This window comes from Macrobrachium rosenbergii, chromosome 28 (assembly GCF_040412425.1).
Source record: "Macrobrachium rosenbergii isolate ZJJX-2024 chromosome 28, ASM4041242v1, whole genome shotgun sequence".
Taxonomy (NCBI): Eukaryota; Metazoa; Arthropoda; class Malacostraca; order Decapoda; family Palaemonidae; genus Macrobrachium; species Macrobrachium rosenbergii.
The window spans coordinates 21,140,879-21,153,082 of NC_089768.1; the positions used below are offsets into that span (position 1 = coordinate 21,140,879).

The 12,204-nt window shown below is 36.2% G+C and overlaps 1 protein-coding gene across 1 annotated transcript in view; it reads left to right on the forward strand.

Annotated features, from left to right (window-relative positions):
- LOC136854117 (armadillo repeat-containing protein 8-like) overlaps positions 1–12,204 on the forward strand; it is a 294,260-nt gene that overhangs the window by 17,002 nt on the left and 265,054 nt on the right. The window contains exon 2 of the mRNA XM_067130307.1: positions 10,229–10,311. The gene's annotated coding sequence lies outside the window, so the exon portion shown is untranslated. The remainder of the gene's footprint in view (positions 1–10,228; positions 10,312–12,204) is intronic.

The following is a 12,204-nucleotide window of genomic DNA, read 5'->3' on the forward strand; positions in this document are numbered from 1 at the left end:
GCAGCCCAGGTGATACCCTCACGCAACATGCTCCTAGGGGTTGTGCGAAGAATATGTTCAAGCCACCTCCATATTTGCTCCTTTATTTTCTCATTTCTATTTGGAACTTTATTAACTTCCCTAATGACAAAATTCCTCATTTTATCTTGCCATTTGACAAATATTCTTCTTAAGGGCTTGTTCTTAAGTCGACAAAATCTTGAAGAAGACTAGAGAAAGATTTTCGTTTAAAAATGCCTTCACAGACAATTTTTGATAAACCAAGACTCACTGCTTACGAATTACGAACAGTTTTTTGAGAAGGCCATCTGTCCTGCCCCGTTCCCATATTAATGATCTCATTTATATGCCTCGTTTCTTTTTCCATTTGAAATTCCTTTGTGGTGACCTATACGAAATGTGGATTCATTTTAGTTTTCGTGACAAAAATGACCCTCATATGCGTCAATCCCTCGTCTATAAGGTTGAATGGGGAGACCCTCGAGCTATCCTTTCGATTTATATCCCTGACTTTATTTTTCATTCGTGGCATCCGATTTTCTATAGAAAGATTCCAATTGTCGATCATTCCAGAGTATTTTCTTTGAATACCCAAATCATTTATATTAATCCTATGTTGATGGGAGGGTGGTTTTGACACCCTTCCTTTTTTCAATCTCATCTGGTTCACATGACTGAATCATTTGTCTGGTGGGAAATGTTTTGTGCTCGTGTGATCAGAATCGGCACCCTACCCCATCTGATGACAAAGCTCTAATCTGAAAGCATTAATCTAGATGCGTAGTGAAGTCTATAGTGACGGTCTTCCCAAAACGCTCTGTTTTCATATTTGTAACACTAACTAGTTTTTTATTGCTCGCTGCATTTTATGATACAATTATAATTTTGATTTACCAGTAATAATAATGATGATAATAATAATAATAATAATAATAATAATAATAATAATAATATCGAACTTTGCGTCAGGTTTGTTGCATTTTGATGTTAATAATAATAATAATAATAATAATAATAATAATAATAATAATAATAATAATAGTGCTTATATACATGAGCATATGAAATAGCTTTACACCTTTCTTTCAACTTCGAGTTCAAATCATCATCATTTCGAAACCCGTCTAAGCAGCAGGATATCTTCAGTCATTTCCCACTGCGTTTTCAGGAAATGCCTCCAAAGGTTTTATGGGATAGAGTAGTTAATTGTAGCTATATATATATATATATATATATATATATATATATATATATATATATATATGTGTGTGTGTGTGTATGTATGTATGTATATATTATACGAGTATATATGTGTGTGTATATATATATATATATATATATATATATATATATATATATATATATATATATATATATATATATATATATATATATATATCTTCTTCGTTTAACATGCTTTTTCCCATTTTTCATATGGGGTAAGCACAATGCCTTCTTTTATATCTTCTTCGTTTAACGTGCTTTTTCCCATTTTTCATATGGGGTAAGCACAATGCCTTCTTTTGAAGGACTTTGATTTGGCATTGGGGTGGGCCGTAGCCTCGATCGGCTGCCCTGCCTGACATCGCTTAGACCCCGGTAGCACATGTGTATATGTATCGTGCCAAATCCCCAGCTCCCTTTCCCCTAGCAGCGAGGAGACGTGAGCGGTTTAGGCCAACAGTTCGAGACGTGTAAGGCGTCTGTTATGTTTTTAGATGATGTTGGAGTGGCTTTGTTTGTGTGTGTATTAGTCTGTAACGCCCATTTGCTTTCAGCAAACCTATCCGTTGATTACATACATAATCCCAGGGTGTCTTTACGGATGGCAAAGTGTCCGCCCTCTGACCGGCCGGCTGCGGATTTGAACCCGCGACACAGACTTCTTATGAATTCCGAGTCTGCTGCTCTACCGACCGAGCCATCGAGACTCCTATATATATATAATAGATATATATGTGTGTGTAAATGCTTATATATATAATGTGCGTGTGTGTGATCGTGTGCGCTTGTATGTTTGTGTGCATTTGTATGCCTATGTGCGCATTTATATCCAATTCTGTTTTAAAGATTGCCTTGTAAAAGTAATATGTAACGGAATGGTCCATCCAGTGGTTAGAGAGAAAAAGGGAAATAGAGAGCCAAAATAGGCGAGGCAGGAAATATACTGCCATTGTCAAAAAAGAATATCACCTATCAGTTTTGACATTGTACAATGACAAAGTATAAATCTTTTTTCGTGTTGTTCCATGTAAGTTGAATTTAGTTCAGTTCACTGAGCCAAAAGAATTTTTCCTCACAGTAAATGTATTATGCAGGTAGCCAAAGGTATTTCCAGCACGTTTTGACCTTAAGGAGTTTGGAAAACCACAGAATGGGTAAAGAGAAAATAAAATAGCTATTGTCGTAAAAGTTATTCTTATACTCTTTTTCGATTCGCTAAAGAAATGAGTTACATACAGAATTGATGGGGTAAGCAACGAGAGAGAGAGAGAGAGAGAGAGAGAGAGAGAGAGAGAGAGAGAGAGAGAGAGAGAGAGAGAGAGAGAATTGATAATTGTACTGATAAATTTAGTGCCAAGAATTTACCCAATAATGTATCTGAGCTGTCTAAGTAAGGCTTTGATTTTAGTTTGCGATACTGTGTTTCGTATAGACTTATAAATTTCCTTTATCCTTCACATTATCTCCTTTTTATCAGTCATAATAATCGTTCATTGATAAATATAAAAAACCCAAAAACAGAAGAACGTTATTTAAAAATACAATAACAAAAGAACATTATTTTGGAATGGCTGACTACACGAACACGTAGGAAATATTCCCCAAAATAAAATCCTTTGAAATCACCTGGAAAGTAGTTCTAGCATGAATCTAAATTTCTAGAACGAATGAAAGATATTTAAGTTTTTGGTATTATCTTTGGAAAGACCGTACTGAAGAAATATGAGCGATTTACCTTTACTGGATTATTTGGGATTTTAATATTCTTGAAGGAAAGAGGAAAATGCTCAGTTCTGTGTTTTGACCTTTTATTGGGGTTACGGCTACATAACCCGGGGCTCAGTTTCTGATACTTTGAGTCCACCTGGTTTAAGCCTCAGGCAAGGGGCAGCCGGACATACCTGTACTAGAATAATTTTGTATTTTTTTCAATTTACAATTTTTGTGCTCTCTCTCTCTCTCTCTCTCTCTCTCTCTCTCTCTCTCTCTCTCTCTCTCTCTTGTTGCAAATACAACTATACAATGTATTGCATTGATGGTCTATGTGGATAGTACCTTCCGACGCCAGTCTCTTGTTATTATTACGAATTATCATTGAAACGTCTATCAAGATTAATTCAGCAATCCTGTCTCATTCACACCATCCGTTCTGTGTGTAACTATAAGGTTCATCACCCAGTACAAGCACAGTGCGAAAATCACCTCCCCGTGCCCTCGTCAGTTGAAGGCTCAGGCAACGTTGTTGCTATGTGTCAGTTTCATCTAGCTGTGAGCACATTTCCATTTCAAAAAAAAAAAAAAAATTTCTTTAACTCGATGAATCTCATTCTGCAGCAAAGAACAGCACATTCCATTCGACTCCTGCTGAGCGAGGAGATAGTAGAAACACTCGTTTTCTGCTTGCCTGCAGCCCAACAAGGATTTCTGTCGTTTACTTATTTGCTAGAAACGTACCTACATCGGAGGGACGTTTACAAACGCCCCAGTACCTCCATCACGGTTGAGCTGAAAGCTGTTGGTCAGTGAAATCTAATGTTTATTCAGAGCGGCTGCCGTCCTGATCTGCAACCCCTCTGCAACAAGAGCCATATACTTTATTTAAAAATAAATAGAAATAAAGATCGATCTCGGACGTTTTGCTTGATTCTCTGTCAGTTGCTGTTAGTGTGGATACACTAAATGTTATAATTTAATCTGCATTAATTTGTTTGCCTCGCCAGTTGGTAATATTGTCACAATCTCTCTCTCTCTCTCTCTCTCTCTCTCTCTCTCTCTCTCTCTATAACAGTTGTAAAGGCATATTGTTCATGCTTGTGGTTCCACCATAAATAGACATTTTGTACACAAAACTTATGGTGGCGGCTAAACAGGAGGTAATCTCGTCCCAACCAACTTTTTAGTTATTATCCCCCCCCCCCCTTCCCATCATGTAAGTCTTGTCCTTTTTATATTCTCTATATCGATCAATTCCAATGTCAGAAAACTGATCTCTTCCCTTGGGCCTATGTTGCTTGTGAGCCCCTTGATCTGTTCAGAACAACTCATGGTTTATCTAAATTTCAAAGTACAGAAGACTCGTGTGCCTTTGCTTTGGAAATACTAACACTTCTCATCATGGGTTGAATAATCCTTCCCCGTAGCACATTCAACACCTCCCTCAGCAGTGTATGAACGATGTTATCCTTAGAACATGCAGTGCGCATATGTGCAGATGTCAACTTATAAATTTAAATTAATTTTCATGCTCCATTACATGCAAACTGTTTCCCATTGCGTATCCTTTTCATTACCCACCGAGCTTTTTTTTTTTTTTTTTTTGTCACCCGCTTAGAGGTAATTGAATACAACAACTGCTGATTTGCAGAATTGCATCTTTTCCAAGACCTCCATGCACACATACCTGGATCATTTCATTAGTAGGATCTTGTAAACCCCAGCGGATTTGTATTCCAAATTCAGGCTGGTAAGCTGTTTATATGAGTGCTTTTTAAATACCCGTGTCTTGATAACGTTTCCCAAGACTCTGACTGACCTTTTCGGAAGTCATTGTAGCTTGTGAACGTGGTTTGTGCTCTGTCAGTTATTTTGTGATAACAGATATTGCGTTCATGTCCTTGTGCTTCATGTTGTATTTTATCAGTTTAAAAAAAATGAAAATCGGATATTTTCTAATCAGTCTGACTGAATGAATTTTGGTTAGATATGGTATTACCAGAAATGTTGTAATTATCATTTGAAAGTTGAGTAGGCCGACCTTCCGGCTATCCTTCCTATATGTCCCGATGCCTGGTATGCGGGTCACGCTATTATAGCAGAGTCCACCGCTCTTTGCAGCTAAGCCCGCCCACTGCACGCCAGTGATTGGCTAGCTCTCGAGGGGTGAATGACGTCACACTAGTTAACAGTCCAAATGATCACCAGTACGGATTTGTCATGAATGATGACACCACAGATTTGAGTACCCGGAGTTTTGAAGTGTGCAATTAATATCTCCGATAAATGATATATTAAGTTTTATATCATTAGGAAGATCTTGGGTCTGCGCATCCTTTTATTTATCATGCGGAGCCTAAATACACAAGCATCTTGCTTTTTTATTTTTAAATTGGTGTTGGCCTAAGTAAGCGATCCCACATAGACCACATTAATTGAAATGAAGCATAGACTTATGCAGCCATGTCAAATGTTAATATCATTGAGAGATTAGGCCTACACGTCAATTTCCTATATTTTGAGGCAATGACAGGTCATAGGACTACACATAAAATTTTTATATTTTGATGCAATGACAGGTCATAGACCTACACGTCAATTTCTTATATATTGAGGCAATGACAGGTCATAGGACTACACATTAAATTCTTAGATTTTGAGACATGACAGGGCATGGGCATACACGTCAATTTCTTATCGCAAATAGTTTTCTTCCCGTATCTGTTGGAAATAGAGCAACTTTTAATTAATATAGTAGTTTCAACTCACTCCACGATAAATAATGTATAATATAAAGTGGAATGTACACGTATAAGCAAGTGCACATGCACATTACATGGCCATAGTAATTGTAACGCCACTTATACCACAGAGAATAAAAGTAAACTTATGAACACGTAGCCGATGGCACACACAGATCAATCATAGGACTGTCCCAGCCTTGCACACAACTATAAAACTGCTCTCAATGAAATATACTGAAAATATGTTTACAAAAGGGATCACAAATTATATTACTGTGATAGCGAATATAAGGCTGCTGTAGCATTTCTACGAAAATGAAGGCTATGGTAGGAAGGCATCATAAGATACGTGACGAAATAAGAAAAAAAAATTAAAGCTGAAAAAGTTATGTATGAGATTATCCAAACCAGTCTGCGAGTAGCCCGTGATATTCATTTGCTTTTAGGGGCATTCTTGTAGATTACCTTGGACAAAAGGATACATGAGCCAGCAAATATTCTCTCTCTCTCTCTCTCTCTCTCTCTCTCTCTCTCTCTCTCTCTCTCTCTGTTGTTAGGAGAATATCCTAGCATAGACTATATTCATAAAAAACTCGATTACTTTTAATTAAAACAAATGACTAGATTTCAATTGACAAGAGTAGGCAGATAATTCTTTACACCAGTAACTTTTTATGAATAGGTCTATGTTTATTCTGCTGTTGTAGGTCACCATATGAAAAGTTTTCGAAGACACAAAACTACAAGCACCATAAAAAAAATAAGAATAACCACAATAAAACAACTGCGTATAAGATAGGCCTATAATCCAAACACCACAAGCTGCGTAAACCGACAAAAAGACATAGGACATTATATAGTAGGTCTACGTCCATTTTTATGATCCTGTTATTTCGAAAGAAGATAACGTCCTTAAGAAAATTCTGAGCAAATTATATCCAATACTACTCGTACAGCCTATTAGACTAAAACTTTTAAGTTAACCATGGTCATATACAGGTTTTGTAGAATGCAGTCACTGCTTGTCATCCCCTTGAATGTGTAAAAGAGTGCAATGAAATCGATTTTATGACTTAAATTGTAGCAGAATTTCCTGAAATCAATATGAAATATCAGTCTGCATAGGTCTGAGAAAGTCTTTGTGTTTAAGTTTAGAATGGTGAACGCGCTTGACAATATCAGACGGTAATTATCATTGTCCAGTGATTCAAGTGCACCGATTCGAACGCAGACATTCCCTGTGTCACCTCCGTATTCAGGTGAACCTCTTTTACGAAACACAACACTGTAGCATCGCGGAACACTCCTGACTTCGTTCATATTTTCCATAATCTGCAGAACGTTATTTAGTTCGGTACAACAACCATTGCAGTATTAATGAACATGAAAAGAACCACAGATTAACCAACTTCCCGAAACTAATGCCAGCCAATTAGCTCTAAGGGATGGTCATGACGTAAGCCGTGGGCGGGGCTTAACTTCAAAGAACGCTGGACTTTGCTATTGTCATGTTCCAAGATGCCGTTCCATGGTAATGAACTGACTTTAAGCCTGACTACGACCAGCTTCTGAGATCTTTCTTGTCCCCAAATAAGAGCTATTCATAATGAGCTCTGACTTTATGGAGTACCGTAGGGTCATCGTTTTCGAAATACGCCCAAACATTGCTTCAAATATCTTATTGCTGCCATCGCTGGGGATATAGAAAATAATTTTTTTTTCATACCATAAATAATGTGTCCGCATAAGACAGAATTATGTCGTAGTTCCCATGATTTCTTTCCATCTTAAGGATCTGCTCAGTGATAAAAAGCAAATTCCAGCTCACTTCTGAGTCAAACCTACTTACCTCCGTACTGCGAAGGTAAACTTAATGTCACCTGGAAAATGTCCATTCCATTTAATATCAGTAGAATCTTACAGCGATGGCAAAGTGGAAAAAACACTGCTATGATTATTCGTGTGGTTGGTAGAGCGCATTTCAGCCTAGTGACAGAAAAAAAATAACTTCTCATTTGAACACTCGAACGCTTAAGAGAAAATTCTCCCCTGAATCGGTTAAGCTCCTTAAATAGTCTGAAAAAAAATGAATTTAAAATCCAGAAGCTTATTCAAGTAACATTTTGCAAACGAAGCAGATTAGTGGTAGAGGAAATGTAATTTAGTAACAACAGCATAATTCGTCAGAAAAAATACTACATCAACAAATGATGAAACAACCCAAGAAATTATTATTTAGGTTTTGTGTGTGTTGCTCGCCAAAAGTTGAAACGTAAGCTAAAGGAATACGTTCGCTCTCTCTCTCTCTCTCTCTCTCTCTCTCTCTCTCTCTCTCTCTCAGCGAGTAACACAAGCCTTTAAATTCCAAACAAGTGTTTGGGACTTGAAGCGGAAAGAAAAATAGCTTTAGTTGATGGAGTTTTGAGCTCCAAAGTCAATCACGCGGAACAGAAGGAAGAACTTCAATAGATAAGGTATTGTGACTTTTCATTTAATTTTTGTGGGCATGAATGATTTTTAATCAGTTGCAAAAAATTACGGATTCAGAGAACTGCATGCGACGAGACCAAAAGAAGAACTTTTGCCTTGAAACGTCTTTCTGCAATATCTTCAAAAACATTAATATCTTAAACTGGTTCATTAGGTGCAATGAGTTACTTTTATAAATGCATCTTTTTATTTGTACAAACATGAGTTTATGCTTATACTCAAAAGCCTCATGCCATTCCACCTAAATGAGCGTGCTTCTTTTGATGCGTTTGTGTGTGCAGTTACGAAAGAAATTGCGAAATATTTTCTAATAGTGGAAAGGACTCGGTAGGTTAACCTGGGTGAAAAAATAAACAAGTCCCATAAATGAATATTGCCATTTTTGGAACCTAATTAAACTATGAGACTTGAGTGGATTCGTGACCCAGAACTTCATAAATATTGGAACAAGAGAGAGAGAGAGAGAGAGAGAGAGAGAGAGAGAGAGAGAGAGAGAGAGAGAGAGAGAGAGAGAGAGAGAGAGAGAGTTCCGGGGGTGGGGAGGCGGAGAACAAGGCAGCGCACTCATTTTCATATGTAAATAGATAATAATTTCATTCACTAACGGGACATCAGCTCCCCCATAGGAGGTGAACAAAAACAAATTACAGTTCATCGTTACAGGAAAAATAAGCGTTTTAAAGCTGTGTAACATTAAAATATGCTTCAGTGTTTTTTTTCGCAGTATTCTAAATTAAACTAATCGACAATATATTATCAACATCATCGTCATCGTTATTATTATTATTATTATTATTATTATTATTATTATTATTATTATTATTATTATTATTATTATTATTATTATTATTTCACAGAGTTGATTGTTCATATTCATGATAAAGGAAAACCAGAACAAAATAGAAAATATTCACAATACATTCAATGTAAAACGAACTGCTGGAGGTAAAAAACCAATGGATATGCAACAAATGAAATAGAGAAATAAATTCATTTATTCATAAATAAAAAAAATTAATAAAATGCATAAAACAGCTCAAGGAAAGTGCACTTGAGTACTTCCTTTATAAAATTTAGATTCCACCTAACACCCAGCACATGTCACTAATCAAGCACCTGAGATGCCTGGTCTGTCACAGGAGGCCATCTGTACTCTGGTATATTAATTAAGATATTGCTTAAAGGAAAGGAGATGATGAGTATTCATAACTACTAGATGTAGGAAAAATACCATCAATGAATGTTACTGTGAGAAAGAGTCGTTTTTAAGAATACTCTGTTCATTGATTATACGCGAAATGTTTTTACATAGTCTAAGAGTATTCACGAATTATAGCATCTGTAAACATCCTATTTGAAAAGCAGAGTCACTGGAATATAATTAGTTTTGACCGTGTGATAGCATCTGTCGCACGACGAAGGAAGGACTGTGTGATTGCAAAGATTTCTTGCGAATGTCGTCTTATTTATAGACTTTTCAAGGAATTTCTTACTAATTAAAAACATTTATCCAGACTCAAAATGTAAGATGATCTTCCGTTCTTCCTGTTATGAAGAAAGTTATTACAAGAATTTAAAGTCTAATTCATGCTCTGCTTTAAGACTGAGAGCCGCTAAGGGGATAGTGTCGTCAGTGCACCCCATGCCTATGCACTGTAGGGATCACTAAGGTTCTTTGCAGCGTCCCTTCGAACCCTAGCTGCAGCCCCTTTCATTCCTTATATTGTACCTCCGTTCATATTCTTTCTTCTATCTTCCTTTCCACCCTCTCCTAACATTTATTCATAGTGCAACTGCGAGGTTTTCCTCCTGTTGCACCTTTCAAACGTTTTTACTGTCAGTTTCCATTTCAGCGCTGAATGACCTCAGGTCCCAGCGCTTGGCCTTTGGCCTAAATCCTATATGCTATTCTGTTCTTAAGACTGAGTGAGGAATCGTTTTAAAAATGAATTTAAATGGTAGAGAAAATTATTTCTCAATGATAGAGTTGAACAAACACGTATTTCACTTATTTGTTGCTTTATTTCTCAAGAGTAACACTTTATTCTATGTTTCAGACTGAAGAGGATAAAACCTTGCTTCACAATATTCAAGCGAGTGGTCTTATCGACGTTACGCCACGCAACCTTCATCATTTCAGGTATTGAATGCAAGTCTGTAAATCTTAGGACGCTGACCCCACTATTTATTTATTCATAATATTTGGTAACATTTCCTCAAGCAGCCGTTTTAATGATGTTCAACTTTTTTTAATAACAAAATTTTTCTGATCTAAATTCTTTCAAGAGATGGGTTACTATTATTCAAAAAGAGATTCTCCTTGTCACTAGCAGTATATGTAAAATAGAGTGAAAAAAGGGAGTAATAAAGAGTGAAAAGGAAAGATAAGAAAAATAGATTTCACGTGAACCAAGGTTCAGACCTCACTGCTACGATCCGGTAATGAGTGGTTTAAGAACCTCTTTGATAAAAGAAGGAACATTAACGTAGGTAATGAAGCCTGGGATGCCTCAGCTCCCTGTGGGGTCACTGACAATTTAGGAGGATGAAGGAAAATCAAGAGAAATTTAGATGGGAAGTTCAGGGAAGGAATGGAATAAGGAGTGTAACAATTTGAAAGTATAATTTCGGCACACTTATGCCAGAATTTATAGCATCTTAGTTGTATTACCTCTCAGTGATATTAGCTCATATTATTATAAATGCACCTTCACTGTGTAGCTATGTCGCCACTACTCGCGTTCTTATTCTTATTAACAATCTGATTCTTCCTCGAACTTTAACTCACAATAACTACGACGCATTTCAACCAAACTTGGACTATGATTCGGAAACTGAAGGTTCAAAAACGTTAATTTATATATATATAATATATATATATATATATATATATATATATATATATAATGTATATATACATATATATGTATGTATGCATTATATATATATATATATATATACTATATACAGTATATATATATATATATATATATATATATATATATATATATATATATATATATATATATATATATGTATGTATGTATGTATGTATGTATCATATATATATTATATATATACCTACATATATATATATAATATATATATACACAGACTAGCTGACCAATCCAGCACTGCCTGGGAAAACTCTGAATGACAGCCTATAAACTCTCTCTCTCTCTCTCTCTCTCTCTCTCTCTCTCTCTCTCTCTCTCTCTCTCTCTCACTTCATCAATTCCATCCATCGGGCAAATAGGTTACCAAAGACGACTTGAGAGCCTGAACATGTATGACTTAGAAACATGACGATTGCGAGGACAGCTAATAGAAACATTCAAAATAATGAAAGGCATAACAAAAGTAGACAGTAACCACTTCACATTAAACGAAAACCAGACAAGAAATAATGGATGGAAACTAGAACTGAAGAGATACAACACATCTCATTGTGGGAACTTCTTTACATACAAGATATGTGACGCATGGAATAAACTGCCACTAGAAGTTGTAAACAGCAACAGTGCGGAGGAGTTTAAAAGAAAGTTAGACAAAATCTTTAGAAAAATCCTTCTCCTAGAGATAAGTGAGCACTTGATGTCTCCTCAGATGGACTAATAAGTCTTTGAGACATCCTGATCCTTGTAACTCTCTCTCTCTCTCTCTCTCTCTCTCTCTCTCTCTCTCTCTCACTAACATAATTGCTTCAGTTACATTGCCCAGCATTTTTGACATTTTATATTTCACCCCTTCTCACCCCCCATTCCTGTCAGGACTGAACTTGGATTAAAGGGCATCGGGAGTGTCACTATTCATCTCAGCGACCTTGAAAACTATGGATTAGACACTAATATCTGTCGTTTTCGGTTATTTTTACATTTCACTCCCTTCCCACCCCCACCCCCTTTGGTGCCAGTGATTTCTTACCCACACAGTATTCTTGTCCAGAGAGTAAGTCGTATGTATACCAAGTCTGGTTGAAATTGCCCAATATATATATATATATATATATATATATATATATATATATATATAT